Source organism: Mycteria americana, chromosome 3 (assembly GCF_035582795.1).
Source record: "Mycteria americana isolate JAX WOST 10 ecotype Jacksonville Zoo and Gardens chromosome 3, USCA_MyAme_1.0, whole genome shotgun sequence".
In the NCBI taxonomy this organism is placed as follows: domain Eukaryota; kingdom Metazoa; phylum Chordata; class Aves; order Ciconiiformes; family Ciconiidae; genus Mycteria; species Mycteria americana.
Window position 1 is genome coordinate 83,781,712 of NC_134367.1, and position 14,232 is coordinate 83,795,943.

The following is a 14,232-nucleotide window of genomic DNA, read 5'->3' on the forward strand; positions in this document are numbered from 1 at the left end:
CTCAAAAAAAACCCCAAAACAAAAAACCCCAATAAGATAGCTTAATCATTGCTCTACAGTTTTGCCTTTAGTTTAAGTTAAAGCACATGTCAAAGAACTTTCTGGAACTGTCCTGCTAAGAAAATAAGCTATATATTTTCATTTTAAACAGGAGGAAAATAACTGTCTTCAAAATTATAGTGTGGAAACACATCTTTCAAAAATTCTAAGCAAGACTTTATTTTCCTAAATTGAAAAGAAGACTTCTCGTCCTATATATGCATTTTCCAAAGTCGTCATCATGACTGGGTTAAGGAATGCAGATTCAATGTTGTATTCCTTCCTGTTAGAGACATTAAATAAAATGTCTACAAGCCTTTCTTAATTCTTAGCATGATGACAATGGAGTAAACTAGCCTTTAAAAAGCTACAACCCTAAAAATAAGTTTTTAACAATTCAGGAATCTTACTTCTTTGCCCCCTCCACCCATGCTACTCTCAGTCTTATTTCTTTCTTTGGATACTGAAAAAAAATTCCTATGGGGTGACACATGAGATGATAGCTACAAACTATCATAAGCGTGCTATCATCTTCCTAACTTCACTGCTTTATGATAAAGGGCCAAAAGGCAAAAATTTTGGAAAAAGAAGTCTTGCTTTAAGATGACTTACTGAAATACTCAGTAATTTAATAATCAGTAATTTACCTTTAAATAGCTCTCTGAACACAGTAATAAGAAATAACACTGTTAGGAAGGATGAAAAATATAACTGTGGTCCACTGTTGGTAAGCATGCGGAACGTTAACTATAAATTCACATTCCTCTGGAATGGTTTGCTTTTATAGGGCCAATTTTGTTTTAACTTTTGCTTTTAAAATTCTGATTACATAACACCCCATCCAATAATTCAGACACTGAATTTTATATTTGATTTACCAAGTTCTGCTCCTTATGTAAATGAAAACCTTCAAATAGGAGGGTATAATTAACTGATCCAAAGTGTTCACACACAGGCATAGTAATGCGGTGTAGGCATTGTAAAAAATCTGCCTCTGAATTTCATTATTGGCCTTGATTTAGCACTAAGTTTCTGGTCAGCCAACAAACTGTATATCATTCATACAGACTGCACATTTCTGGAACTGTATTTTTACTTGGTGTCAGTGCATATCTCCCTCTTTTTTTGCAGCGTTATAGAAACTACAGCTTTATTTCAAAATCTGAATTTAGAAAGGAACAATCACATTTGCTAAGTTTCTGACTTTTAGAAAGCTCATATTAGATAAGAGAAACTATGTTTGACACATAACCTAAGTAAATGGCATTCCTTCTCCTTCCCAATGCATACTCACCTACTTTATCAGTAAAATCCACAGATTATTTTTCCCAAAAATTCAGGACATTATCAAACAAACCCTATTTGCTTTATAACCTAGAGAAATGTTGTCCCCTAAACTGAACTCTGACAGCATATTTGTCAACAAATTATAAATTGCTTACAAAAGGTCTCAGCTATTTGTGTCAACATTATGTATGAACCTTTAAGAAAAGCATCCTTACCTAGGGCAATTCATAGTGTGAGTAATTTTAAAGGCTTTTCTACAGAATCTGCTCAGCTAGCTTTTCTGCATTTAAAGAAATAAATGCACATGAGAATAAAAAAACCAAACAACCAAGGCAATTAAAGATGCACTAAAATATCCATACAATAAGTTAATGTGAATTTCTACTGGCTTGAATAAAGCATGATCAGTAGTCTTTTGTAATGCAAAAGGCAATAAAATCAAAATAGTCAGAGACTTACTTAACCATCAACTGTGATTTTTCACTTTTTAAAAAAATAACAAAAAAACCAACCCCATAGACATCCAGAATTTTAATAAATACTTATGTTTCTATGCAAGTGTATAGTTTGGTTGTTTGAATTTCTTCCGGCCAAACTATATGGGAGCAAATTTTTGTGCATGTTCAAGGCTGCATTCCTCAATATGGACACTCACGCCACAGTGTGTGCATAAAGCAAGCAAAAATATTTTTGCATACAAATGCATCCATACTCTCATTAGTCTGTAAGTCCATGTTAAACAATGATTGTGCAAAAAAAGTATATGTAAATTTTAATACCATCTTTAAAGTTAAATATAATCACAAATTCCCTCTCATCTTGTTCTTTAACTACTCTACACACTGTTTTATAGGCTAAAATTTAACCAAACAGAGATTGTATAGACTCGAGAATATTTTTAAGACTATGGTATCTAGGAGGAAAAACACCTCTTCTTCCTAGAGGATAAACAGCTTTCTGAAAATGCAGACTAAATTTCTGGTCAACAGTTTTGATTTTACATGAAGCAAGATTTTTTTTTTGTCCCCCCTTAGCTAGAGAAACATGTTAAAATAAAAAGTTTAGGCAGCAATCTGGGCCAAAACAGAGGGGTGCAAACTTGCTAAGTAATCATCTAAAGCCATAGTTAGAAAAATTAAAAAGACTACTTGCACTCCAGAAGGCTTGATTACATGAGGCCTTCATTGGCAGTGATGCAAATTTAAATTGTAGAAGACTGCTCTGAGAATGGGGGTGTGGAGGACACCCGCTAAAATTATGTTTTAAGGAACCATGTCATTCCACTTAAAAGAAGGGTGTACAGTTTCGGTCTTATTTTTCTTATTAGTCTTATTCAGGAATCTGCTTATATTTTCTATCCAAAATGCCCTCTTGAGGGAAAAACACAGTGCCAAAGTCTCGTGAATTGCTGTTTCAGCATATAGCAGCCTTTCATCACATCATTAACTAGGCTGTCCACATTTCACTAGGAAGATTTCATTATGCAAATTTATATTTACAAAACAAATAGCACACATACAGTTTTCCTTCCATTCTAAGGATTTGTTAACTTTCCGTAAAAGTGATGGTGTGCATCTGCATGCCATTTTGCTGCATACACCAGGAATTCTTTGCCTTTCATGATGTAGCTCCCATCCGTATTTATTCCAGTGTTCTCCTTCTAATGCAGGAGTCTTTCAGTCTCCCATTTTTATCTCACATGTTGAGAATGCTGTGTCCTTCTTCACTTCCTCTTTTCTCTATTTCCATATACTAGGAGCCATGTATTCACCAAATCATATCCAATTCATGCAACATTTTCCTTCTCAATCCATACTTATATCACTCTCCTTTCAAGGAGCACAAGCCAGATAGTTTACTTGTGTTAGGACCATGACACCCTTTGGTCTGGAATGAGAGTGTTCATAGATAGCAGTTATTCAGGCATAGCTACTCAGAATGGAAACAGGCCAATAAAGTAAATTAAGACGCCAGGCAAAGTTAGGATGGTAATGGTTGTCATCAACCATTTATTTAATTTGCAGGCAATTACAGAGATGGCAAAAGCTAGCAGCTTTGCTAATCACCAGCCAAAAGCTCCCACATGTCCACACTATCTTCTTTCTGGTTTCCACCCAAATCAATTGTTTTCTGCTCACTGATGCTTAAAACCATCCTGGAAAATGCAGAATTAATCCGACCCCTTGTTCAAAATAATCTGTTATCAAGAAGTGATCTATCTGGTCCTGGCAAGTTCAGCCCCCTATAACATCTTGAAATCAAAAGAAACATCCTACATCATTGTCTTCCCCCAAGCCCATTTCTTCCTCTTTTATAAATACCCTTTTCCTTGTCCTTTCCAAGGTCTACTACCTTGACAAAAGTCCAGCTTTCCAACACAGATTTAAGTTCAGCTGACTTTAAAAGCATGTCTCTTTGTTTCAGCCTTCTTATCTAGAAATATTCACTTCAGGTTCTATTTCATTCTGTAGTTTTACTATTAATTTCCTCACTTAATGCTTTCTCCTCTTTGATGTCACTTCTGTTCCTCTACTGCTGCTTCCTTTATCTCAATATTTTTTCCTTCTTATTAATACCTACCTAAAGTATCATTCATCAGTCCTTTCTATTCTACCAAGATACATCTTTGTGGTATCCAAGGCAGATGAGACACTGTACAACATTACTAGCATCAGTTACCTTACTTTCCTTTATCCTTCTTTCCAGGATACCAAGGAAGCTATGGGACTTTTTAAAATGTCCACTGTGCTGTATGATTATTTAAATGTTGTTTCTTTTCCTTTGAATAAGAAGGGTCTGTACCTACGCTCAACAGCTAATACCATGCATTACATTTAGGTGCTAATCCATCCATCCATCTCCTGTCAAAACCAAGGCATAACAAATATGTACTTCAATGTGTCCTTAAAGTCAGCAAACGATCTACTTCAAACAATAGCCTAGAGAGAATTCCAAGGAACAAAGCCCCTCAGAGAACACTGTCAGCAACCCTCCTCCAATTACAAAAACTGAGAAGCCTAGTGAGAAAATGAGTAAACAAAAATAAGATCTTAATGATGACAAATTACACATTTTTAGTATAAACTAAAACGAAACATTAATATGGAAAACAATGTATAGTAGCCCTGTGGTACTATATCATACATTTTCTTAAACTAGAATTATTTTTTTAAAGATCTGTTTCACTTTTCAGCTATTATTTTAGAGGAAATATAATAGAAATATTTAGCCTTTGCTTTTTGAAAGAATAATTAAATACTTCAGAAACTGATTAAAGCTACCTGAAAGTGTTCAATTAATCTTTGAGTTTAAACACCGAGATTACTATGCAAAAACCTCAAAGACGCATATCAAAGCCACAAAATAATTTGATCAAATAGAACATGTATGAAGAAAAAAAATGATAACACCTGTATCAAGAAAATAACTGAAATAACTGTTCTTGAGCAAAGTACTTTATGAATGCCAGAACTCATCTTGAAGATGAAATGGGAATGCTATATTATTTTGCCATATTTTCCTGAAAACCTGTGTTTCATAAAACGAGTAATGTGTTAACTGGAATTAGTTTTTTCTTGCTAAGACACTTAAAAAATACCTTTTAATAATAAAGACTAGACTTAGTGTTCCAGTCAAAACAATTCTTCCACTGATTAAATGAAAGTGGGGCTCTCTCTATGCTTACTGATAAAACTCTACATGAAAGAAATAAAGGCCTATTAACTCATGAGTCAATCAGTTCTTCTATTCTAATAATCAATGTGGAAGTCCTAAAATATTTGAAACTAAGCCTAATATTATTCCTTTCCAACAAATGCCAGTTAGAGAGAACTAACAGAATTAGTCATAGCAAGAGGTAGCAGACCAATTTGTTAGTCTTTGCAGGAAACTAAAAGCAAATCTATGGTCACATTTCTCAGGTAAAACACTGACCCTTCCCCATTTGCCTAGTTTGACTCCCCCTCCGCCCCCCAATATCAGCTGAAAGTGTCTCTCCTATTTGAATGGACTCAGTCTAGTACCAACTGCACATAAGAGGTGACCTTGTATACAGGAACCACTCAAGGCAGAATTTTATAAGGGAATCATTCTTTACTGCTGTATTTTCTCCAGGAACATAATTTCCTCACAAGTCTGTACAAGCAGCTTGACAAACAAGCACTTTGTCAGACATACCTGTCAACTCATCTGGAGGTAAAGCAATGAGTCCATCTAATTCCCTCCCAACTACTTAAGAAACCAGAAGTTAGTTAACTTTTTAAAAATACAGCAGTAGTTTAATATTGTCTTAAAGCATTATTAGAAATTATTTTCTAGTTAGACAAAAGCAATTAAAAGCTGCAAAAAAAATAAACAGGTCACCTTAATGCACAGTTCTTTTCACATTTGGTGCTCAAACAAGGTATAACTTGAATGAGTACTTGTTGAATCTCTTAATTTTTAATAAATTTTAATACACCTACTTTTTAAAGTAGGCATCAGCAACAACATTTGTAACTAAGTTAGGAAAATGCACATTATTAAACAAACACACAAAAATTGAATGCAATTTACTGATATACAATTAATTGTTCCTACACACACAGTGACTCTACATTAGAATGAGATAGAATTCTATACAACATGCAAACTGCTTGCACATGAAAAAAGTTGGGTAAAACTACTATAGTAACATATTGTGCTTAAGCTAAACAAGACAGGCATTATTTCCATTGAACTCTATAGAACCCCAGTGACAGTGTGAAGTGACTGAGGAAAGAGTACACATTAACATAGAAATTCTGAGTCTACTGGAGAAAAGCAGCTTTGTGGAAAACTGTAGAACTGAAGTACAAATACAGAAAAAATTATCCAGAGCAACTACACAGTACAACACAGTAAACATCTTCCTACCCTGAAATACTCTGAGAAGGAATTGAATTGAGTTTGGATTTTGCTGGTACTGTTTGTGTTGCGTCTGTGTGTGTTTTGTTTTATTGGGGGGAGGTGGGTGGGGTGGGGTGTTGGGGGGAGGGTGTTTTTTGGTTTTAGAAAAAAGTTATTTTATTAATTAAAAAAATGAGTACAGTTTGTCCAATATACAGCTTGTTTTCTAAGCAACATTTATAACTATGTATTCCTGCTGTGTTGCAATATCACTCAGATTCCAGTATGAAGTAAGTTCTCACTTCTCTGTTTAATACAGGGAAGTACATTAAATCTTACTTCAACAAGTCTGCAAAATGGAACGTCAGCAATCAACACCCCAGTGAAATACCGAAACTACCAAGCAGCTGGCTACTCTGAAATGGGGAGGCATCTAGGGGAAAGTTTGCAGATCTCCACTTCATCCTCACCAAATACAGAAACACTTAGAAACCAAAATAGTCATGTAACAGGAAAAAAAAAATATATTTCTTCCCAGTTCTAGCTATCATCGACATCTAATAATTGTAGACAAGACAACGGAAGTAGATCCTGAGTCTGGGCAATGGACACGTAGGCAGTACTATTCTGGAAATGTTTGCTTCCAGAGAAAGAATGAATACCACTTGACAGACCGCATATGTGGTCATCTGAAAGATTTTTTTAAACATGAATCAGTATCAAAAACAGCTGTCTTCTGATTCAATTAATAAGTAGATTTCATAACAATTGAATAAAGAAGGTGGCATGTACCTTACGGAATAAATTAAGTGTAAATGATACACTGCAAAGATTCATCCATAGAATACATACAGACACTTCTAGCCTAAGGGAGCACAAGAACTAAAAGTGCTCAAACAAAAACAACCACCCACCCTCAATCCATCATCATACATATAGTCTTCATAGGAGGTATGGGATACCAGTAAGGCCCCTTTCCATGCTATGAAACAAGGTAATTTTACAACATTCTGTAATTTAAACATAAATAGAGAAACATCTCTTTACACTGTGCTTAGCTCTACTTCTGCTAACTAGAGAAGAAAACACAAGTAAAAAACTATTTTAGTAAAATCTTCACTGAGCAGTATGCCCAACGTAGTTGGGCAGTTGTCGGGCTGAATACTTAAGGGAAATGTAACATGTAAAAAGGACAGAGCATCAAGGTGGTAATACTTGAATCAAAATAATGTGGGTTGCTGTCTGCATGCAAATCAGCATGGTTATCAGGGGTTGAAAGGAGACAGTACGTATATTCTAGTCAAAGCTGACACTTAGAAGTCAGTAAGAGCAATAATAAAAAAAAAATCTGTCAGTTAGAAAACTTAAGTTATATGTTAACAGTCCAGGCATGGAGTTGGGAGGAGGGAAAAAGAGGAAGAAGAAAGTAAATTAACTACAAAGAGAACTGCTAGAGAAAATAATTTTTAATAGGACTAGACAATTAAATTAAGCACTGCCAATTAATTCCAAGCAAAATTACGATTTCCTTACCAGTGTTTCTCTCTAGGTCTATACAACATCCAAAACAAATCCGTTTTGCAGTCCTCCTTCGATCAATGGCCTGAGCAAGATTAGATTGCTTGATCCCTCAGGTTAGGAAGCATATGAACACATATGCCTAAAATACATACCAGAAATAAATGTATGCATCAGTAGAGCCAGGAGGTTTGCGTGTGCCAATTGAGCTCAGTTCTCTTTTCTTCTCTTTAGTAGCTATGTGGATGATGTGCACATAACCTTGTGGCATAACTGAAGCAAAAGGAAAATAAGCTGTTGGACAATTATTTTATTACTTTAGGGAAGGGATAAAAGACAGGGGAGAGTATTGCATTAGTGGGTGAAACAAAGAGAAGGAAAGAGTATGAGAAAGCTCCAGAAAAGGAGCATGTGGGCAGTGAGGGGCATGCAGTAGAATGCATGTCCCAATAGAATGCGCTGTATCACCAGCCCCTCATCAACCATCCATTAAGCTTATGGCCAACACTGGGGGGGCAGGTGTAGTATGAGGGATTGCTTTTTCTGGCAAAAGAAAAAAAGAAATTCAGTTTAGTTAAAATTTATTCATGTTTCACTCAGCACCAAAGTAACAGATAAAAAAACCAAACTGATTTTAAATCAGCCAGATGAGTGAAGCATTAATGTTACATCATCCACTTCAGCTGGATATTCACAAAGAAGAGAGAAAAGATATTCTGGAGGCTTTACCAGGATGGAACACTCATTTTATCCCAATACTCCAAGATACCATTATTTCTGACAGTGCTCTACACAAAAGGTCTATACCTCACGTGACCCTGAACAAAACACCTTATGTCCATCCAGAATATTTGTTGGATTATGTTTCTACAAGATCCTTCTAAAATAGGTACCTTTATTCAATCTCATTTTAAAACTTTTAAGTTTTTATCTCCTTGAACTAAAAGGAAGATTTTAAATTTTCTGGATGATGACTTGAAAAGTTTAGAAACTAACAAACTATATCTCTGCAAAAAGTTATTAAGTATACCCCGCAGCACCAAAATACTCTCTAAGTTTTCGACTTTTGCTTCAGAAATACAGTCACAGGGCCTAGTCACAGAACACTAGTCACAGACTTGCAGCTGTTCCACTAGCAACTGCCATGTTGTTCCTCTGTCATGAATGTATCTGGTTTCAAATTGTGCTTTAGTTCACTTTTGTCAAACCAGGAAACCTGAAGCTTCCAACAATGAAATAATTACTTTAGTATATAGTTCTAGAAGCCATGCACACAACACCTCATAGTAAGCCATACACACCTAACACAATGGAGAATTCTCTTTTAGTTTCCCGTGTGAGCTTAACAACAAAAAAATACCAGGGCAACAGGAATTTACACATGGAGGTTCAAGACAAAATCATCTTATTTCATAAAACACACTTGTGAACTACAAGAATTTCAGTATGCAGTCTGGCAATTTTTATATTTTCACAGTTATTTCTTTAAAGAGACACTCTGCTACCCCCAAAAACGAAAAAAAGAAAATCTTAAATTAAGAAATAACCTTCATTTTAACTTTGTAGCTACATCACTTCATTACCTTGATACCAAATGTCAATCCCAACAACTCATTATAGTGGTACAATACTATGACAGAACAAGTTTCCTTTCTACCCCATCCAGTAACACCACACTTCAGTAACTTAAAATCTATCATGGTTTCATACACTAACCTGTTAGAGAAAAACAAAGTAGTTCAAACACTTATTTCTATTGTGTAGTTTAAGAACACTGTTTCAAAGTCAAACCATATCAAATGCAAAGTAAGAGAGACCCAAGATTACCTTGCTAAATCTAAAAGTACCATAAATGCTGGCTGCCCTGGAGACCAAGTTAGCTGAAATGCATACAGCTGTCATACAATCCACACTCTTCCTCCTCCTCAGACAAAGCTACCAACTGCCAAATGTAATCTAATAATTAGCATATGTAAAGCAAAAGGGCTAGACTATGACATCAGTTTATCTGATCCTTAGAAAATAGTTTTGAATTAAACCTGCAGCCCACTCTGACCTTCAAAATTCTAAAAAAAGCTTGCCAATGAGAACAAAACAGGAAAAACAAAGAACTCTATTTACAGGTGTATTCTAAATTTTAAAATGAGCAGGAAGATATTTCTAAACATTCTCTTCTTAAAAAAATAAGTCAAGCCTACTTTAGGGGAAGATGAAAACAATCAGAGTCGAAAATCAAAGTCACATTCTTTGTACCTGGCTTCTAAACATGATATGAGAGGAACATTCATCACTAAGAGAAATTAAGTAAATATCTGTGAATGGTGCTTTGGAGCCAACTGAAAAATAAAGAAAGGCAAAGTAGAAATAGACAGTCTATCTAATCTGTCAGTCACCCAAACATAATTAGCTGTTATCATCATTGACAATAATGAAGATCACTTTTCTGTAATCTCCAAGAGACAAATGACAAAAGGAAGGATGGCGCATACAGAAACGGCTGAACTCCTCCTTTCTTCTAAGGAGACAGTCAGTATATATGCTTAACAAAAAGTACATGAAATGGAAGCATGTGTTCCTGCCCCTCCTAGAAATAGCCACTTCAAAAAATGTTTACAAATTTAGTTTATATTTTTGAGAAAACTGTTGCTGCAGTGGACTTTGATCCTTAGCATTTGCTGGCATGTAGCCCTGCCCTTCCTGAAGCTGTCCAGAGCACTGCTCTTAAAGATGACAGAGAAATCTCAAGAAATTTCAAGAAGAAAATCTTCCTGTTTTTTTTTTTTTTTTTTAAATATTATTCCTTCCCATCCATATCACTTTCTCCCATTTGCAATAAGATGAAACAGAAAAACTGTACACAAGCGGACACTAGATGAAGTGGAGGATCTGGGAAAATTTTGTATTCCTGCTTCCTCCCCAGGCTGCCATGCATGACAGAGTACACACTCCATTCATAAGGAGGAATTTGATGAGGCAGCAGATCAGGTAACTAGGCTAAATGACAAGGGTGAGATGGCAAGACAAAGAAAAAAACTGCAAAAAGTCTAACAGGTAAGAACTACAAAGTATTGTTCATAGTAAATTAATAACTTTTAGAGGACTAACAAAAGATAGAGTACTTGTGAGATTTCTATTTTTGAAACTAGATGCTTCCCCACCTCCTGCCCCCTCCATCTTTGCAAACAGACAGGGCTCAGAGTGTGCTGGGTTAATAACCAGACCAGGTCAGCCTGCAAGAGATTATTTTAAGCTGTCTGCATTTTTTAGATAGGAGTGAATGTGACAGGCTACCCAAGAGAAGACCAAATATAACAAGAGGTCATCTGTATCATATTATTGTTATTTTAAGACTAAAATTTACTGAAAACAAGAACTTAGATATTCCATAGACAGGGTAAAAATATTACAGCATAGCCAGTTTCATGAAATTCAAAGTACTGATAGTTCTTTTAGACAATCCATTTATGACCCCAAAAAATACTTCCAAAACCTCATTAAATCTTTCCCCCATAATGAACTGAGCCTGAAAAAAATTCTGATGTCTATTACCCTGCTACCTAAGCTCACTAACCAAGGAATAATCGACCTGAGCATTTTCCTTACAACTTGATTAAGAAAGAGCTGCAAGTGAACTTGACTTAATCTTTTTAATTCACAGAATTTATCAATATGTTCTAGCTTTTTTCTGCTTGGAAAATACACATCAATTTCTCCCCTTTTCTTACAAATTTTCTCAGAATCACATAAAATTACTGAATAGTTGAGGTTGGAAGAGACCACTGGAGATTATCTAGCCCGACCCCCCTTCTCAAGCTGAGTCAGATAGATTGGCTGCTCATGGCCATGTCCAGTCAGGTTTTAAATATCTTCAAGGATGGAGAATCCACAGTCTCTCCTGGAAGCCTGTTCCAGTGCCTGACCACCCTCACAGGAGAAGTCTTTTCTTATGTTCAGATGGAATGTCATGTATTTCAGTTTATGCCCATTGCCTCTTGTCCAGTCACTGGGCACCACTGAAAACAGCCTGGTTCTGTCCTCTTTACACCCTCCCTTCAAGTATTTATACATTGATGAGATCCCCTGAGCCTTCTCTAGGCCAAACAGTCCCAGCTCACTCAGCCTTTCCCCATATGAGAGATGTTCCAGTCCCTTACCCTTCTTTGTGGCCTGCACTGGATGCTCTCCAGTCTGTCTCTCTCTTGTGCTGGGAAACCCAGAACTAGACGCAGTATTCCAGGTGTGGCCTCACCAGCACTGAGGGACAGGACCACCTCCCTCAACCTGCTGGCAATGCTCTTGCTCATACAGCCTAGAACACCATTAGCCTTCTTTGCCACAAGGACACGTTGCTGGCTCATGTTCATCTTGCTGTTCACCCAAATCTCCGGGTCCTTTTCTGCAGTGCTGCTTTCCAGATGGTTGACCTCCAGTATATACTGGTTCATGGGGTTATTTCTCCCCAGCTGCAGGATTTCACATTCTCCTTTGTTGAACTAGGGAGGTTCTTCTCTGTCTATTTCTCCAGCCTGTCGAGGTCCCTCTGGATAGCAGCCCAGCCATCTGGGTTATCACACACTCTTCCCAGTTTTGTATCATCGGCAAACTTGCTGAGGGTGCATGCAGTCCCATCACCTGGATTACTAACAAAGATATTAAACAGTACTGAACCCAGTATCAGCCCCTAGGGTACAACACCAGTAACTGGCATCCCGCTGGATTTTGTGCTGCTGATCAGAGCAGGCCCTCTGAGCCTGGCAGTTCAGCCAGTTTTCAGTCTATCTCACTGTCCATTTATCAAGGCCCTCTCCCCTCATCCACCAAGCCAGCCATCTCATCATAGAAGGCTATCAGGTGGCTTAAGCAGGATTTTATCTTTTTAAATCCATGCTCACTACTCCCAGTCACATTCTTGTCCATCACGTATCTGGAAATACCTTCCAGGACTACTTGTTTGTCACCTTCACAGGGACAGGCAAGGCTAATCCACCTGTACTTCCCCAGATCCTTCTTGGACATTTGCTTTTCTCCAGTCCTCAGGAACCTCTCCAAATTGCCATGATCTTTCGAAGAAAATCAAGGGTGCCCTCACATCGACATCAGTCAGCTCCCTCAGCATCCATGGGTGCATCCTATCAAGTCCCATGGACTCCTTTATGCTCAGTTTGTTTAAATATTCCTTAATTTAATCCTCCTCCACTGAGGGTAAATGTTCCTTACTCTGCACTTTCTGGGATTCCTGAAGGCCGGTCTTACCAGTGAAGACTGACGTGAAAAATGTATTGAGTACTTCAGCCTTTTCTGTGTCCTTTGCCACCAGATCTCCCACCCCATTCATCAGCGGGCTCACATTTTCCCTAGCAGCATTCCTTCTACTGCTTATGTACTTGTAGCAGGTTTTTTGGTGCCCTTCACATCCTTCACCAGCTTTAATTCCAGAAGGGCTTTGGCTCTCTGAACCATTTTCAAATTCTTGTATTTTTTTCATTTCTCATCTTTTCCATTATGTTACATGTTCTGTTTCTCCGATTTTCTCTTAGAAGTCTCTCCTTCACAAATGCATAGCTCTTTTTTCCAGCCTTCCCACTCATCCTGCACAGTTCTGGTACCAACCAAAACAAGCTCATAGGATACGTTTTTGACCCATTCTTCAGTTTATCTTTAAAAGTATTTGCATTAATTCTTAATTATTTCAAATATTTCATTAGAGATATTTTCCTGCATGAGCCAGAAACAAATTACTTCAATTAAGATAATTTATTGTAATCCTTCACTTTGTATTAAAAGAACAATACACAATTCATTTTACTGAAATAAATTAGACTATATGAATTAAGAGATCAAGATATTATGCATCCTTTCCCCCCTCCATCCCAACAACTTTCTTTCAATTCTTTTTATTTGGTTATTAGGGCATTTGTTGTTTCTTCTTACATCTTTTTAGTATGCACCAGTGGCGCATCAGCCTCTTCCTCAAAGAGAAAAAACATACTGCATTTGCTGAGGGCTAGGGAAAGAAGGTTTTACACTAGGTTCTCACAGTTTTTTCTTTTAAAATAACCATCTCTTTCCCTTCTAAGACTCATCACTCTCCAGCTCTTGATCCTAGCTCTTCTTTACTTATACCCAACCTGCCAACACTCCCTCTTTTTTCCCCATGACCTCTCCAAAACAGCTAGCACAAAACACAAATTAGTAAGCTCTTCCATTTTATTAACTTGAATGTTAATCCACCTTGACTTCTATTTTGGATGAACCTCACTAACAATGCATGCCTTCACAAGTAGTCACCTAGTGCTTCTTACTGTGATCTCTATTATTTAGAGTGACATAGCATTTCAATAGGTGAGAGAGTCCTACTACTTCCCAAGCTTCAGTAAGCTAAAAGGACAGATCCAGCCAACCTAATAAATCTTCCCAGAACCACAGACTTTGTGAAGCACAGTACAGAGAAACCTAACGTAGCACAGGTATTTTTTTGGCTCACTGCCTTTAGGAACCAAAATAGCCCTCTGCCTGAACTGA

General features: G+C 36.9%; 1 protein-coding gene across 7 annotated transcripts in view; it reads right to left on the bottom strand.

Moving 5' to 3' along the window:
• SIPA1L2 (signal induced proliferation associated 1 like 2) overlaps positions 1-14,232 on the bottom strand; it is a 154,763-nt gene that overhangs the window by 100,650 nt on the left and 39,881 nt on the right. The window contains exon 3 of one of the 7 annotated variants that reach the window (XM_075495888.1): positions 7,866-7,983. The exons of the other annotated variants lie outside the window; for them this stretch is intronic. The gene's annotated coding sequence lies outside the window, so the exon portion shown is untranslated. The remainder of the gene's footprint in view (positions 1-7,865; positions 7,984-14,232) is intronic. 7 annotated transcript variants of the gene reach the window in all.